This window comes from Oncorhynchus masou, chromosome 18 (assembly GCF_036934945.1).
Source record: "Oncorhynchus masou masou isolate Uvic2021 chromosome 18, UVic_Omas_1.1, whole genome shotgun sequence".
In the NCBI taxonomy this organism is placed as follows: Eukaryota; Metazoa; Chordata; class Actinopteri; order Salmoniformes; family Salmonidae; genus Oncorhynchus; species Oncorhynchus masou.
In genome coordinates this window covers 9,983,338-10,000,608 of record NC_088229.1, presented here as the reverse complement: position 1 = coordinate 10,000,608, position 17,271 = coordinate 9,983,338, and the positions used below count along the sequence as shown (strand labels likewise).

Sequence of the window (17,271 nt, the reverse complement as noted above, 5' to 3'; positions counted from 1 at the left end):
AGGGAGGAGATAGGTGGAGGAGGATGTGAGGGAGGAGAGATACGGGGAGGGAGGGAGGATGCGGAGGAGGGAGGGAGAGATACGGGTAGGAGGGTGTGAGGGGGAGGGAGAGATACGGGTAGGAGGGGTGTGAGGGAGGGAGAGATACGGGTAGGAGGGTGTGGAGGGAGGGAGAGATACGGGGAGGGAGGGTGTGATGGAGGGAGAGATATGGGTAGGAGGGTGTGAGAGAGTACGGGTAGGAGGGTGTGAGGGAGTGAGGAGATACGGGTAGGAGGGTGTGAGGGAGGGAGAGATACGGGGAGTTGTAAGGGAGGGAGAGATACGGGTAGGAGGGTGTGAGGGGGGAGAGATACGGGGAGGTGTGAGGGAGGGAGATACGGGGAGGAGGGTGGGAGAGATGCGGGGAGGAGGGTGGGAGAGAGATGAACGGGGAGGAGGGTGGGAGAGAGAGAGAGAGGCGGGGAGGAGTGTGGGAGAGAGAGAGAGACGGGGAGGAGTGTGGGAGAGAGAGCGGGGAGGAGGGTGGGAGAGAGTGTGCGGGAGGAGGGTGGGAGAGAGATACGGGGAGGAGGGTGGGAGAAGAGATACGGGGAGGAGGGTGGGAGAGAGATACGGGGAGGAGGGTGGGAGAGCGATACGGGGAGGAGGGTGGGAGAGAGATACGGGGAGGAGGGTGGGAGAGGAGATACTGGGGAGGAGGGTGTGATGGAGGGAGAGATATGGGTAGGAGGGTGTAGAGATACGGGTAGGAGGGTGTGAGGGAGGGAGAGATACGGGTAGGAGGGTGTGAGGGAGGGAGAGATACGGGGAGGAGGGTGTGAGGGAGGGAGAGATATGGGTAGGGGGGTGTGAGGGAGGGAGAGATACGGGTAGGAGGGTGTGAGGGAATGAGAGATATGGGTAGGAGGGTGTGAGGGAGGGAGAGATACTGGTAGGAGGGAGGGAGAGATACGGGGAGGAGGGTGTGAGGGAGGGAGAGATACGGGGAGGTGTGAGGGAGGAAGGGAGATACGGGGGGGGAGGGAGGGGGAGAGATACGGGGAGGGAGGGTGGGAGAGAGATAGACGGGGAGGAGGGTGGGAGAGAGATAGACGGGGAGGAGTGTGGGAGAGAGGACGGGGGAGGAGTGTGGGAGAGAGACGGGGAGGAGTGTGGGAGAGAGAGACGGGGAGGGAGTGTGGGAGAGAATGCACGGGAGGGTGGGAGAGATGCGGGGAGGAGGGTGGGAGAGAGATACGGGGAGGAGGGTGGGAGGGAGCGTCTGGGGAGGAGGGTGGGAGGCGCGATACGGGGAGGGTGGGAGAGCGTACGGGAGGAGGGGGTGGGAGGGGAATACGGGGAGGAGGGTGGGAGGGCGATGCGGGGGAGGGTGGGAGAGCGATACAGGGAGGAGGAGGAGGGTGGGAGAGAGGGTGGGAGAGTGATACAGGGAGGGTGGGAGAGAGGTGGGAGGGGCGATACAGGGAGGGGTTGGGAGTGTGTTAGTGTGTGAGTATTTTATGTGTGAGAGAAGGGGGTCAGTGTGTGTAAGTGTGTGTGTATCAAGTAATGAACCACACATCAAATACTTCAGATACTCACCACCACAGCAGGCCACCCATAAAAACACACAGACAACATTCCCAATGTTCCTTTATTGACTTTGCTTGTTCCATTTTATCAACATCTAGTAAGGGGGGATACTGTGGACCCAGCTGGAGGCCTCACCCTAGGGTACCGTGGACCCAGCTGCTAGTGTGGCTCACCTAGGGGTACCCCGTGGACCCAGCTGCTAAGAGCTCACCCTAGGGGTACCGTGGACCCAGCTGCTCGGGTCTCACCTAGGGGTGCCGTGGACCCACCTGCTAGGGGCTCACCTAGGGGTACCGTGGACCCAGCTGCTAGGGCCTCACCTAGGGTTACCGTGGACCCAGCTGCTAGGGGGCTCTCCCTAGGGGTACCGTAGACCCAGCTGCTAGGGGCTCACCTGGGGGTAACGTGGACCCAGCTGCTAGGGCCTCACCTAGGGGTACCGTGGACCCAGCTGCTAGGGAGCTCACCCTACAAGTGCCGATGGACTCAGCTGCTAGGGCCTCACCTAGGAATTTACCGTGGACCCAGCTGCTAGAGCCTCTCCTAGGGTACCGTGGACCCAGCTGCTAGAAGGGGCTCACTAGGGGTACCGTGGAACCCAGCTGCTAGGGCCTCACCTGGGGTACATTAGACCCCGCTGCTAGGGGCTCACCTAGGGGTACCGTGGACTCAGCTGCTAGAGGCTCACCTAGAAATACCGTGGACTCAGCTGCTAGGGGCTCACCTAGGGGGTACCGTGGACTCAGCTGCTAGAGGCTCACCTAGGGGTACCGTGGACTCAGCTGCTAGGGGCTCACCTAGGGGTACCGTGGACTCAGCTGCTAAGGGCTCACCTAGGGGTACCGTGGACTCAGCTGCTAGGGGGCTCACCTAGGGGTACCGTGGACTCAGCTGCTAGGGGGCTCACCTAGGGGTACCGTGGACTCAGCTGCTAGGGGCTCACCTAGGGTACCGTGGACTCAGCTGCTAGGGGCTCACCTAGGGTACCGTGGACTCAGCTGCTAGGGGCTCACCTAGGGGTACGTGGACTCAGCTGCTAGGGGCTCACCTGGTACCGTGGACTCAGCTGCTAGGGGACACCTAGGAGTACCGTGGACTCAGCTGCTAGGGAGCTCACCTAGAGGGTACCGTGGACTCAGCTGCTAGGGGGCTCACCTATGGGTACCGCGGACTCAGCTGCTAGGGACACCGAGGACTCAGCTGCTAGGGGCTCACCTAGGGGTACCGTGGACTCGGCTGCTGGGGGCTCACCTAGGGGTACCGTGGACCCAGCTGCTAGGGGGCTCACCAAGTACCGTGGACTCAGCTGCTAGGGCCTCCTAGGAATTTACCGTGGACCCAGCTGCTAGGGCCTCTCCTAGGGTTACCGTGGACCCAGCTGCTAGGGCCTCTCCTAGAGGTACCGTGGACCCAGCTGCTAGGGGCTCACCTAGGAGTAACGTGGACCCAGCTGCTGAGGGCCTCACCCTAGGGTACCGTGGACCCAGCTGCTAAGGGAGGAGCTCACCTAGAAGTACCGTGGACTCAGCTGCTAGGGCCTCACCTGGGGTTGCCGTGGACCCAGCTGCTAGGGCCTCTCTAGGGTACCGTGGACCCAGCTGCTAGGGGCTCACCTAGAGGTACCGTGGACCCAGCTGCTAGGGCCTCACCTAGAAGTACCGTGGACCCAGCTGCTGAGGGAGCTCACCCTGAGGGTACCGTGGACTCAGCTGCTAGGGGCTCACCTAGAGTACCGTGGACTCAGCTGCTAGGGAGCTCACCTAGGGGTACCGTGGACTCAGCTGCTAGGGGCTCACCTAGGGGTACCGTGGACTCAGCTGCTGGGGGCTCACCTAGGGTACCGTGGACTCAGCTGCTAGGGGCTCACCTAGGGGTACCGTGGACTCAGCTGCTAGGGGCTCACCTAGGGGTACCGTGGACTCAGCTGCTAGGGGCTCACCCTAGGGTGCCGTGGACTCAGCTGCTAAGGGCTCACCTAGGGGTACCGTGGACTCCCAGCTGCTAGGAGCTCACCTAGAGGGTACCGTGGACTCAACTGCTAGGCTCACCTAGGGGTACCGTGGACTCAGCTGCTAGGGGGGCTCACCTAGGGTACCGTGGACTCAGCTGCTAGGGGGGCTCACCCTGAGTACCGTGGACTCAGCTGCTAGGGGCTCACCTAGAGTACCGTGGACTCAGCTGCTAGGGGCTCACCTAGGGTACCGTGAACTCAGCTACTAGGGGCTCACCTAGGGTACCGTGGACTCAGCTGCTAGGGGCTCACTAGGGGTACCGTGGACTCAGCTGCTAGGGGCTCACCTAGAGGTACCGTGGACTCAGCTGCTAGGGGGCTCACCTAGGGTACCGTGGACTCAGCTGCTAGGGGCTCACCTAGGGGTACCGTGGACTCAGCTGCTAGGGGGCTCACCTAGTGGTACCGTGGACTCAGCTGCTAGGGGCTCACCTAGGGTACCGTGGACTCAGCTGCTAGGGCTTTCACCTAGGGGTACCGTGGACTCAGCTGCTAGGGGCTCACCCTAGGGGTACCGTGGACTCAGCTGCTAGGGGCTCACCTAGAAGTACCGTGGACTCAGCTGCTAGGGGCTCACCTAGGGGTACCGTGGACTCAGCTGCTAGGGGCTCACCTAGGGGGTACCGTGGACTCAGCTGCTAGGGGCTCACCTGGGTGCCGTGGACTCAGCTGCTAGGGGCTCACCTAGGGGTACCGTGGACTCAGCTGCTAGGGGCTCACCTAGGGGTACCGTGGACTCAGCTGCTAGGGGGGCTCACCTATGGGTACCGCGGACTCAGCTGCTAGGGGCACAGAGGACTCAGCTGCTAGGGGCTCACCTAGAAGTACAGTGGACTCGGCTGCTAGGGGCTCACCTGGGGGTACCGTGGACTCGGCTGCTAGGGAGCTCACCTAGGGGGTACCGTGGACTCGGCTGCTAGTCGCTCACCTAAGGGTGCTGCAATGCTGTATCCTCTCCTTTGATGAGTTCGCTGCTTCGTATCAGATTGCAGTAGCGCGAGCCACAGCCAGGTCAGAGATGCTGCCTCTCCAATAAAGGCATAGTTGCCTTCCTGGGTGCGTCGATTGCCCTCTTCCACTGAAGCCACGCAACTCTTCTTCTCTCCATATGCTGGTAGATGCGTCGGTAGGTGGGGTTGTTGGAGTTCTGGAAATGTGAGCGAAATGAGAACCGTAGAAATGCAAAAATTGATACAATTGATTTTGGCTGGTGTTGTTGAGACATAAGCGGTTCCAGTTCTACTCTTTCATCCGGAAACCCACCATGGAAGAATGTGCAGAAATACGAACAGGTACCGATAAGAAAATACATTTATTGACTTCCATTATGGAGCCAGATGCATACGGTCAACCTTTTGGCAGGTATCATTAGGATCAAAAGAAAATCCAAAGCTTTAAACATGGCGTAAACATGAAACATAAACATGAAAAGTAAACATGAAACAGCGTTCAAATAGATCACAGAACGTACATACCCTATGTTATGACTATGAATGTCTCCCTTTACTTGAATTTACAAATCTTTTATGCGTACAAACATTTGTGGCATCTGCAAAGGACATGAACCCCGACGTAGCTAGTAGAAGTTAGCTAGTCAATCAACCAACTAAAGGACATGAACTGAATGTAGCCAGTCGAGATTGCCAGTCCATCAACCAACTAAAGGACATGAACTGAATGTAGCCAGTCAATCAACAAACTAAAGGACATGAACTGAATGTAGCTAGTCGAAGTTAGCTAGTCAATCAACCAACTAAAGGACATGAACCCGAACGTAGCCAGTCGAAGTTAGCTAGTCAATCAACCAACTAAAGGACATGAACTGAACGTAGCCAGTTAGCTAGTCAAGTTAGCATGAACTCAATTAACCAACTAAAGGACATGAACTGAATGTAGCTAGTCAAAGTTAGCTAGTCAATCAACCAACTAAAGGACATGAACCGAACGTAGCTAGTCAATCAACCAACTAAAGGACATGAACTGAATGTAGCTAGTCAAAGTTAGCTAGTCAATCAACCAACTAAAGGACATGAACTGAATGTAGCTAGTCAAAGTTAGCTAGTCCATTGTTACGTTCCCCAGTTTATGTGTTGTAGTTTGTGTATTTGCATGTGTTTATTTCAGGAAATGGCTTCCTGAAATCCCTCAAGCAGCTGATTGGTCGACTCCATGGCTAATTGGAGAGCTGACCCCGCCCCCTCGTCAAGACGCAGCTGTCCCCAATTACCCATTCATTCTGAAGTTATATAAATGCCAGTGTTCTGTTCAGGAGGGAGATTTGCTGGGAGGTCATTGCAGGAGAATTTTGCTGGGCTGAGAGTTGGTATGTTTTGTGAGTTTGTTGCTCAGATAGAGCTTATTTGATGTTCTTTGTTTCTTAGTTTGTTTGTGAAATTGTTTAATATTCTGTTTCATTTGTTTCCAGGGGTAAGGGAAGGCACCTAGGGAGTGCTTAGGCAAGAGGCCTGCGGGCATGCACACACACATATACCCGTAGCATATTCGCTGTCTAGGCACACTAGGTAAGACCTGAGCGGACCACCCCTTGCTTATTTTGGTTAGGGCACCAGGTGGTGCTAAATTAGGTAAGTAGTGGGTAGGCAGGTAAGATAGGAGAGGGGGGCATTGAGATTTACTTTCTTTGCTTTGGTTTCCGTCCAGTCCCTTTTCCCCATATTACCGTGTGAAGGAATAAAGTCCTGGTAAACGGTACCACATTCTGCTTGTTGTCATTCTTTCTTGCACCTACAGTCCATACCTTTTTCACTTCACGGAGAGTTTAGTTGTAGCAGGGTGTTGCGTTCCCTCTTCATAGGTGCGTGCGTAACATCCATCAACCAACTAAAGGACATGAACTGAATGTAGCTAGTCAAAGTTAGCTAGTCCATCAACCAACTAAAGGATATGAACTGAATGTAGCCAGTCAATCAACCAACTAAAGGACATGAACTGAATGTAGCCAGTCAATCAACCAACTAAAGGACATGAACTGAATGTAGCCAGTCAATCAACCAACTAAAGGACATGAACTGAACGTAGCTAGTCGAAGTTAGCGAGTCAATGGGATTGACTAAAGCTGAACTGAATGTAGCTAGTCAAAGTTAGCCAGTCCATGTCCTTTAGGAAAGCTAGTCAATCAACCAACTAAAGGACATGAACTGAATGTAGCCAGTCAATCAACCAACTAAAGGACATGAACTGAACGTAGCTAGTAGAAGTTAGCTAGTCAATCAACCAACTAAAGGACATGAACTGAATGTAGCTAGTCAATCAACCAACTAATGGACATGAACTGAACGTAGCCAGTCGAAGTTAGCTAGTCAATCAACCAACTAAAGGACATGAACTGAATGTAGCTAGTCAATCAACCAACTAATGGACATGAACTGAAGGTGCCAGTCAAAGTTGCTAGTCAATCAACCAACTAAAGGACATGAACTGAATGTAGCTAGTCAATCAACCAACTAATGGACAGCAGTGTCGTGAGGAGTCGAAGTTAGCTAGTCAATCAACTAACTAAAGGACATGAACAGTTTTTGTAAAGTGTGGGAAAGTTGGTTGATTGACTGCCTACGTTTAACCCTATGTTCAGTTCAAGTCCTTTATGTTCATGACCTAAAGGACATAAATCATGTAGCCAGTTATTTTAAGTCATCAATCGCTCTCCTACATGTTAAGTTGCTTTGGCTACAGTTTCATTTCCAAAACAAAAGCCTAGATCTTATTTTAGAACTGCATGCAATAACGATGTTATACTATAGATGATGTGTATAGGCTTGGGCCTTCAGCAAATTACTTGATGAAAATGACTATGGCTGAATGCCTCCAGAGTAGATCTTCTGAAGCTGAGGGTGCTTTTACAAAGATGCATGGTGCTGTGGTGCTGCATGGAGAACACAAGCTCTTCAACTGGGCAGCAGTGTCGTGATGGAGGAAGAGCCTTCCACGGAGACTACTAAAACCACTGCAACAGTTTTGTAAAGTGTGGGAATAAGCTATGCCAGACTCGGCCTACGTTTAACCTCTCCCTTGTTCATTTCAAAGTCCATATGTTCATGACCCAATTCATATAAATCATGTCACATTATTTTAAATTCATATTAACCCCTCCTACAGAATATGCTTTGGCAAGATTTAGACTGATGACAAAAATATCAAAATATTCTATAAGAAAATATGTTGAGTGTCAAAACTCACGTGGTCACACATAATTCATAGATTCACCAGACAGCTATTATTCCTGGTAGATACTAGTGGTTATGATTCATTATTCCTGGTAGATACTAGTGGTTATGATTCATTATTCCTGGTAGATAATACTGGTTATGATTCATTATTCCTGGTAGATAATACTGGTTATGATTCATTATTCCTAATTATTCCTGGAAGATAATACTGGTTATGATTCATTATTCCTGGAAGATACTAGTGGTTATGATTCATTATTCCTGGTAGATAATACTGGTTATGATTCATTATTCCTGGTAGATAATACTGGTTATGATTCATTATTCCTGGTAGATACTAGTGGTTATGATTCATTATTCCTGGTAGATAATACTGTTTATGATTCATTATTCCTGGTAGATACTAGTGGTTATGATTCATTATTCCTGGTAGATACTAGTGGTTATGATTCATTATTCCTGGTAGATACTAGTGGTTATGATTCATTATTCCTGGTAGATAATACTGGTTATGATTCATTATTCCTGGTAGATAATACTGGTTATGATTCATTATTCCTGGTAGATAATACTGGTTATGATTCATTATTCCTGGTAGATAATACTGGTTATGATTCATTATTCCTGGTAGATAATACTGGTTATGATTCATTATTCCTGGTAGATAATACTGGTTATGATTCATTATTCCTGGTAGATACTACTGGTTATGATTCATTATTCCTGGTAGATAATACTGGTTATGATTCATTATTCCTGGTAGATACTACTGGTTATGCAATATTGAAATTAGTCATATGTTGATAAGGTGCATGCGTGGGGATGTCCCCGTCACCCAGAGACATACCCATGCTGTAGAGACCCAGCCAGCAGACTGAAACGTCACTGTTGTAGGCATAATACAGCTAGTGCTATCCAGACCTACTCGGGCAAATAAATCTATTACATTAGCTTCCTAAATGTGAAGAAAACTCAACTGAGGAGTATTAAAGAAAGAAAAGGCTTTTATCTTGAAAATGTGCAGGATACCTCTTTCCGGTTTCCCTGCGTTTTAATACAATGTTATTCTTGTTCGGGTAGCACTCCTCATAGGCCGTTTGGTGTACCTTCTTTTGTTGGTGGGATGACACTGCCAAAACTCTGAAAGGTATTGTACGTCAGAATTGCTACAAAAGATTTGTTCAAGCCTATAAGTTGGGTCCATAATCACAACATGGTATTTTGTATGTTCACAGATGAAATTTCATGTTTACGTTTCACGCATGGCTTTTCTTTTCAATCTTAACACTTTACGTATGGCTTTTCTTATGATCTTAACACTTTATGGATGGCTTTTTGAGATCTTACTTTGATCTTAACACTTTATGGATGGCTTTTCTTATGATCTTAACACTTTACGTATGGCTTTTCTTACAATCCTAACACTTTACGCATGGCTTTTCTTATGATCTTAACTCTTTACGTATGGATTTTCTTATGATCCTAACACTTTACGTATGGATTTTCTTATGATCTTAACGATACGCATGTTCAACCCTTTTGGCAGGTATCTGGCTCTATACTACCTTGACGTTTACTAAGGAATAAATGTGTGTGGGTTCTTATTATTTTTAAAGCAACACATACTTTGAAGAAGTTGAACGTGGATCCCCCTTGACTGTTCCGTAGTCGATAGACGTCCTGTTTGGCCAACTCCTCAGAAGTTATTCACTGAGACATGTTTGGAATCCGAGCGTAGCATGGCGTTAAAGTTGCAAGTAGGCCAGGAGCACCACCGCGAACACCCACCAGACGGCGCTGATAACGCGACCAGACAGGCATTTAGGGTGTGGGCCAGCACCTGAGAATGCAAAACACAAACATACATATATTATGTTTCATTTAATTATATGTAGAAAATGTTTTTTAAATAACTTAGATTACATAGATTTCTCTCGCATGTAAGTGTAATAACACCTGCTGTGTTGGTTAGAAGCTCAAATTACACTTTTTCCTTATTGTTTATCTTTTAGGTTCTATGTTACTTTCAGGGACAATAAAGAAGAAAAGGAACCAAAAATCCTGGTTGAGACAATCCTTGTCTTCATAGAAGAACATAAACCCCTGTCCAGACTGGGTAGACTGACGGCCATATTTAGTGGACCAACACTAATGCAGATTCTATGTGTTCTAGACTCTTTTCTAGTCTTCATAGCAGGAACATAAACCCCTGTCCAGACTGGGTAGACTGGCGGCCATATTTAGTGGACCAACACTAATGCAGATTCTATGGTGTTCTAGACTCTTCTAGTCTTCATAGCAGGAACATAAACCCCTGTCCAGACTGGGTAGACTAATGACCATATTTAGTGGACCCACACTAATGCAGATTCTATGGTGTTCTAGACTCTTCTAGTCTTCATAGCAGGAACATAACCCCCTGTCCAGACTGGGTAGACTGGCGGCCATATTTAGTGGACCCAAAGTAAAGCAGATTCTATGGTGTTCTAGACTCTTCTAGTCTTCATAGCAGGAACATAAACCCCTGTCCAGACTGGGTAGACTGGCGGCCATATTTAGTGGACCCACAGTAAAGCAGATTCTATGGTGTTCTAGACTCTTCTAGTCTTCATAGCAGACATAAACCCCTGTCCAGACTGGGTAGACTGGCGGCCATGTTTAGTGGACCCACAGTAAAGCAGATTCTATGGTGTTCTAGACTCTTCTAGTCTTCATAGCAGGAACATAAACCCCTGTCCAGACTGGGTAGACTGGCGGCCATATTTAGTGGACCCACAGTAAAGCAGATTCTATGGTATTCTAGACTCTTCTAGTCTTCATAGCAGGAACATAAACCCCTGTCCAGACTGGGTAGACTGGCGGCCATATTTAGTGGACCCACACTAGTGCATATTCTATGGTGTTCTAGACTCTTCTAGTCTTCATAGCAGGAACATAAACCCCTGTCCAGACTGGGTAGACTGGCGGCCATATTTAGTGGACCCACACTAGTGCATATTCTATGGTGTTCTCGACTCTTCTCGTCTTCATAGTAGGAAAGAAACACGCTGTCTAGACTCCCTTTGCTAAAATAAGATGGCTCCATTTTAAATGTGCCTCGGAAGCAGCGGTTTGACTCCGGGGCGATTTGACTCATAGCTGCGGTTACCTTGCAGGGTCAGGGCTCCAGTGATGTACCAGAAGCTGTGCAGGAGAGTGAAGCTGTGTTCGTCTGTCTCGGGGTCTGCCCACTCACAGGGGCTTATCCTGGTGTGGGCAGAAACACAAAGTGACCATTGAGATCTATCTTCTTCATTGTCTGGACAGCGGCCAAACCACATTTTTACAAAGAATGAATTAGCAGTGCAGTTTCTACTTCCGTTGACATCATTTGAACTACAATCTCCCACGCTATGGTTTGTATACTTGACGTACATAGCCTATTTGTTTCATAGCATGATGCATCATTTCTATGTTGATCCTGATACCTTCTGTCCAATCCCCCCATATTGTTATGCAAAAGGATGAATCCTAACTTCTATTTTTATACAAGTCAAATTCTCATGTAATCTCATTGACTTCAACGGATGACGAAGTGAAATTGGATTTAAGTGGAAGTTAGGATTTCCCCCGAAGTGCCTAGTGTTCATAGCTAGCTAGGGGTTTGATTTGGAATGAGGCCAAGGAGATGGTCACCTGACCACCAAATAATTGGAGAGGCCCAATTTGATGATCTAGTTTCGTTGGTGGAGTTTAAACACTTGATTGATGTATACATCATGGAAGAGTGTAGTTGTCTTTAGAATAGCTGTTTTCTTAGTCAAGACTTCCGTGTTTTTTTTTACGTAATATGTAATTGTTGTACTGTATGTGTGTTTATAGTTTTGTTTAATGTTGTGTTAGTGTATGTAAGTTGTTTTTGTCTGAAACGTTGTTCTCCCTGCTGCTATTGGACCAGGTCTCTCTTGGAAAAGAGATGTTAACTCAACGAGAGAGAAAAAACTGTATAAATAAGGTTAAATAAAAACATTTAAAAAAATAAGGCCGGAGATGATCATTTTAGCTCACCTAGCCACCAGATGTATGCAGAGGCCGGTCACCAGGAAGGCCAGGAGGATGCCCACCCACATTTCGGTGGAGAAGGGGAAGAGGAAGCTGAGGAGTGGCTCTCCTCGGAGCCCAGGTCCCTGCTCAGGATGAAACCAATGCCTGTTTGCATGAAGGGAGTGCTCATCTCCACCCCCTGTTCCCTGGTCGATGTGAGGGTCAGAGAGGCAACACGCCAGTTCGGCCTCCTGATAGATAGGGGGAGACAAGAGCAGGCACACACACGGGTGTATGGACACCCAGACGCACACGGGGTACGGACACCCAGACACACAGGCGTACGGACACACACACACACAGGCGTACGGACACACACACACACAGGCGTACGGACACACACACACAAGGCGTACGGACACACACACACAGGCGTACAGACACACACACACACAGGCGTACGGACACACACACACACACGAGGCGTACGGACACACACACACACAGGCGTACGGACACACACACACACAGGCGTACGGACACACACACACACAGGAGTACGGACACACACACACAGGCGTACGGACACACACACACAGGCGTACAGACACACACACACACACAGGCGTACGGACACACACACACACATGCGTACGGACACACACACACACACAGGCGTACGGACACACACACACAAGGCGTACGGACACACACACACAAGGCGTACGGACACACACACATGCGTACGGACACACAACACACACAGGAATACGGACACACACACACACAATGGAGTACGGACACACACACACACAATGGAGTACGGACACACACACACACACCGGAGTACAGACACACACATACTCACACACACAGGAGTACGGACACACACACACACACAGGAGTACGGACACACACACACAGAAGTACGGACACACACACACGGGAGTACGGACACACACACACACACACACAGGAGTACGAACACACACACACACACACAGGAGTACGGACACACACACACACACAGGAGAACGGACACACACACACACACACACACACACAGGAGTACGGACACACACACACACACACACACACACAGGAGTACGGACACACACACACACAAGAGTACGGACACACACACACACACACACACACACACAGGAGTACGGACACATACACACACACAGGAGTACGGACACACACACACAGGAGTACGGACACACACACACACACACACACAGGAGTACAGACACACACACACACACAGGAGTACGGACACACACACACACAGAGCACACACACACACACACACACACACACACACACACAGGAGTACGGACACACACACACACAGAGTACGGACACACACACACACACAGGAGTACGGACACACACACACAGGAGTACAGACACACACACACAGGAGTACAGACACACACACACAGGAGTACAGACACACACACACACACACACACACACACACACACACACACACACACACACACACACACACACGACACACACACACACACAGGAGTACGGACACACACACACACCGGAGTACAGACCACACACACACAGGAGTACAGACACACACACACAGGAGTACAGACACACACACACAGGAGTACAGACACACACACACAGGAGTACGGACACACACACACGGAGTACGGACACACACACACGAGCACACACACACACACACAGGAGTACAGACACACACACACACAGACACACACACACACAGGAGTACGGACACACACACACACACACACAGGAGCACGCACACACACACACACACACACAGGAGTACGGACACACACACACACACAGGAGTACGGACACACACACACACGGAGTACGGACACACACACACACACACAGGAGTACAGACACACACACACACACACACACAGGAGTACGGACACACACACACACACACACACACACAGCACGGACACACACACACACAGGAGTACGGACACACACACACACAGGAGTACGGACACACACACACAGGAGTACAGACACACACACACACGGAGTACAGACACACACACACACACACACACACACACACGAGTACGGACACACACACACGGAGTACGGACACACACACACACAGAGTACGGACACACACACACACAGGAGTACGGACACACACACACACAGGAGTACAGACACACACACACACAAGGAGTACAGACACACACACACACACACACACACACACACACACACACACACACACGGAGTACGGACACACACACACACGGAGTACAGACACACACACACAGGAGTACGGACACACACACACACAGGAGTACAGACACACACACACAGGAGCACAGTCACACACACAGGAGTACAGACACACACACACAGGAGTACAGACGACACACACAGGAGTACAGACACACACACACACACACACACAGGAGTACGGACACACACACACACACAGGAGTACGGACACACGCACACACACAGGAGTACGGACACACACACACACAGGAGTACGGACACACACACACACAGGAGTACGGACACACGCACACACACAGGAGTACGGACACACACACACACAGGAGTACGGACACACGCACACACACAGGAGTACAGACACACGCACACACACAGGAGTACGGACACACACACACACACACACGGGAGTACGGACACACACACACACAGGAGTACGGACACACACACGGGAGTACGGACACACACACACACACACAGGAGTACGGACACACGCACACACAGGAGTACGGACACACGCACACACACAGGAGTACAGACACACAGCACACACACACAGGAGTACGGACACACACACACACACACGGAGTACGGACACACACACACACAGGAGTACGGACACACACACACACGGAGTACGGACACACACACACACACACAGGAGTACGGACACACACACACACACAGGAGTACGGACACACACACACACACAGGAGTACGGACACACGCACACACACAGGAGTACGGACACACACACACACACACAGGAGTACGGACACACACACACACGGAGTACGGACACACACACACACACAGGAGTACGGACACACACACACACACCGGAGTACAGACACACACACACACAGGAGTACAGACACACACACACACACACACACACAGGAGTACGGACACACACACACACACAGGAGTAAGGACACACACACACACACAGGAGTACGGGCACACACACACACAGGAGTACGGACACACCACACACACAGGAGTACGGACACACACACACACACGGAGTACGGACACACACACACACACAGGAGTACGGACACACACACACACGGAGTACGGACACACACACACACACAGTACGGACACACGCACACACAGGAGTACGGACACACACACACACACAGGAGTACGGACACACGCACACACACAGGAGTACGGACACACGCACACACACAGGAGTACGGACACACGCACACACACAGGAGTACGGACACACACACACAGGAGTACGGACACACACACACACAGGAGTACGGACACACACACACACAGGAGTACGGACACACACACACACAGGAGTACGGACACACACACACACACGGAGTACGGACACACACACACAGAGTACACACACACAGCACACAGGAGCACACACACACACACACACACACAGGAGTACGGACACACACACACACACAGGAGTACGGACACACACACACACACAGGAGTACGGACACACACACACACACGGAGTACGGACACACACACACACACAGGAGTACGGACACACACACACACACAGGAGTACGGACACACACACACACAGGAGTACGGACACACACACACACACACACAGGAGTACGGACACACACACACACACACACGGAGTACGGACACACACACACACAGGAGTACGGACACACACACACACAGGAGTACGGACACACACACAGGAGTACGGACACACACACACACCGGAGTACGGACACACACACACACAGGAGTACGGACACACACACACAGGAGTACGGACACACACACAGGAGTACGGACACACACACAGGAGTACGGACACACACACACAGGAGTACGGAACACACACACACACAGGAGTACGGACACACACACACACAGGAGTACGGACACACACACACACACAGGAGTACGGACACACACAGGAGTACGGACACACACAACACAGGAGTACGGACACACACACACACGAGTACGGACACCCACACACACACACAGGAGTACGGACACACACACACACAGGATTACGGACACACACACACAGGAGTACGGACACACACACACAGGAGTACGGACACACACACACACACACAGGAGTACGGACACACACACACCAAAAGGTTGCAAGATCAAATCCCTGAGCTGACAAGGTATAAAATATGTTGTTCAAACTAACCCACGGTTCCTAGGCTGTTATTGAAAATAATAATACCGTATACCGCTACCTGATACCTTCTGTCCAATCCCCCAGCGTACCGTACACCACCACCTTCTGTCCAATCCCCCAGCGTACCGTACACCACCACCTTCTGTCCAATCCCCCAGCGTACCGTACACCACCACCTTCTGTCCAATCCCCCAGCGTACCGTATACCACCACCTTCTGTCCAATCCCCAGCGTACCGTATCACCACCACCTTCTGTCCAATCCCCCAGCGTACCGTAAACCACCACCTTCTGTCCAATCCCCCAGCGTACCGTACACCACCACCTTCTGTCCAATCCCCCAGCGTACCGTACACCACCACCTTCTGTCCAATCCCCCAGCGTACCGTATACCACCACCTTCTGTCCAATCCCCCAGCGTACCGTACACCACTACCTTCTGTCCAATCCCCCAGCGTACCGTATACCACCACCTTCTGTCCAATCCCCCAGCTGTACCGTATACCACCACCTTCTGTCCAATCCCCCCAGCGCACCGTACACCACTACCTTCTGTCCAATCCCCCAGCGTACCGTATACCACCACCTTCTGTCCAATCCCCCAGCGTACCGTATACCACCACCTTCTGTCCAATCCCCCAGCGTACCGTATACCACCACCTTCTGTCCAATCCCCCAGCGTACCGTATACCACCACCTTCTGTCCAATCCCCCAGCGTACCGTACACCACCACCTTCGTCCAATCCCAGCTGCATCGTGATACCACTACCTTCTGTCCAATCCCCCAGCGCATCATACCACTACCTTCTATGTCCAATCCCTCAGCGTACCGTAAATACCACTACCTTCTGTCCAATCCCCCAGCGTACCGTACACCACTACCTTCTGTCCAATCCCCCAGTGTACCGTAACCACCACCTTCTGTCCAATCCCCCAGCGCATCGTACCCTTCTGTCCAACCACTATCGCATACTATCTGTCCAATCCCCCAGCGCATCGTATACCACTACCTTCTGTCCAATCCCCCAGCGTACCGTATACCA

The 17,271-nt window shown here is 50.6% G+C and overlaps 1 pseudogene; it reads right to left on the bottom strand.

Annotated features, from left to right (window-relative positions):
- Positions 1-2,180: 2,180 nt before the first annotated feature.
- On the bottom strand, positions 2,181-12,031 carry LOC135505253 (probable glutamate receptor; annotated as a pseudogene).
- Positions 12,032-17,271: the final 5,240 nt, after the last annotated feature.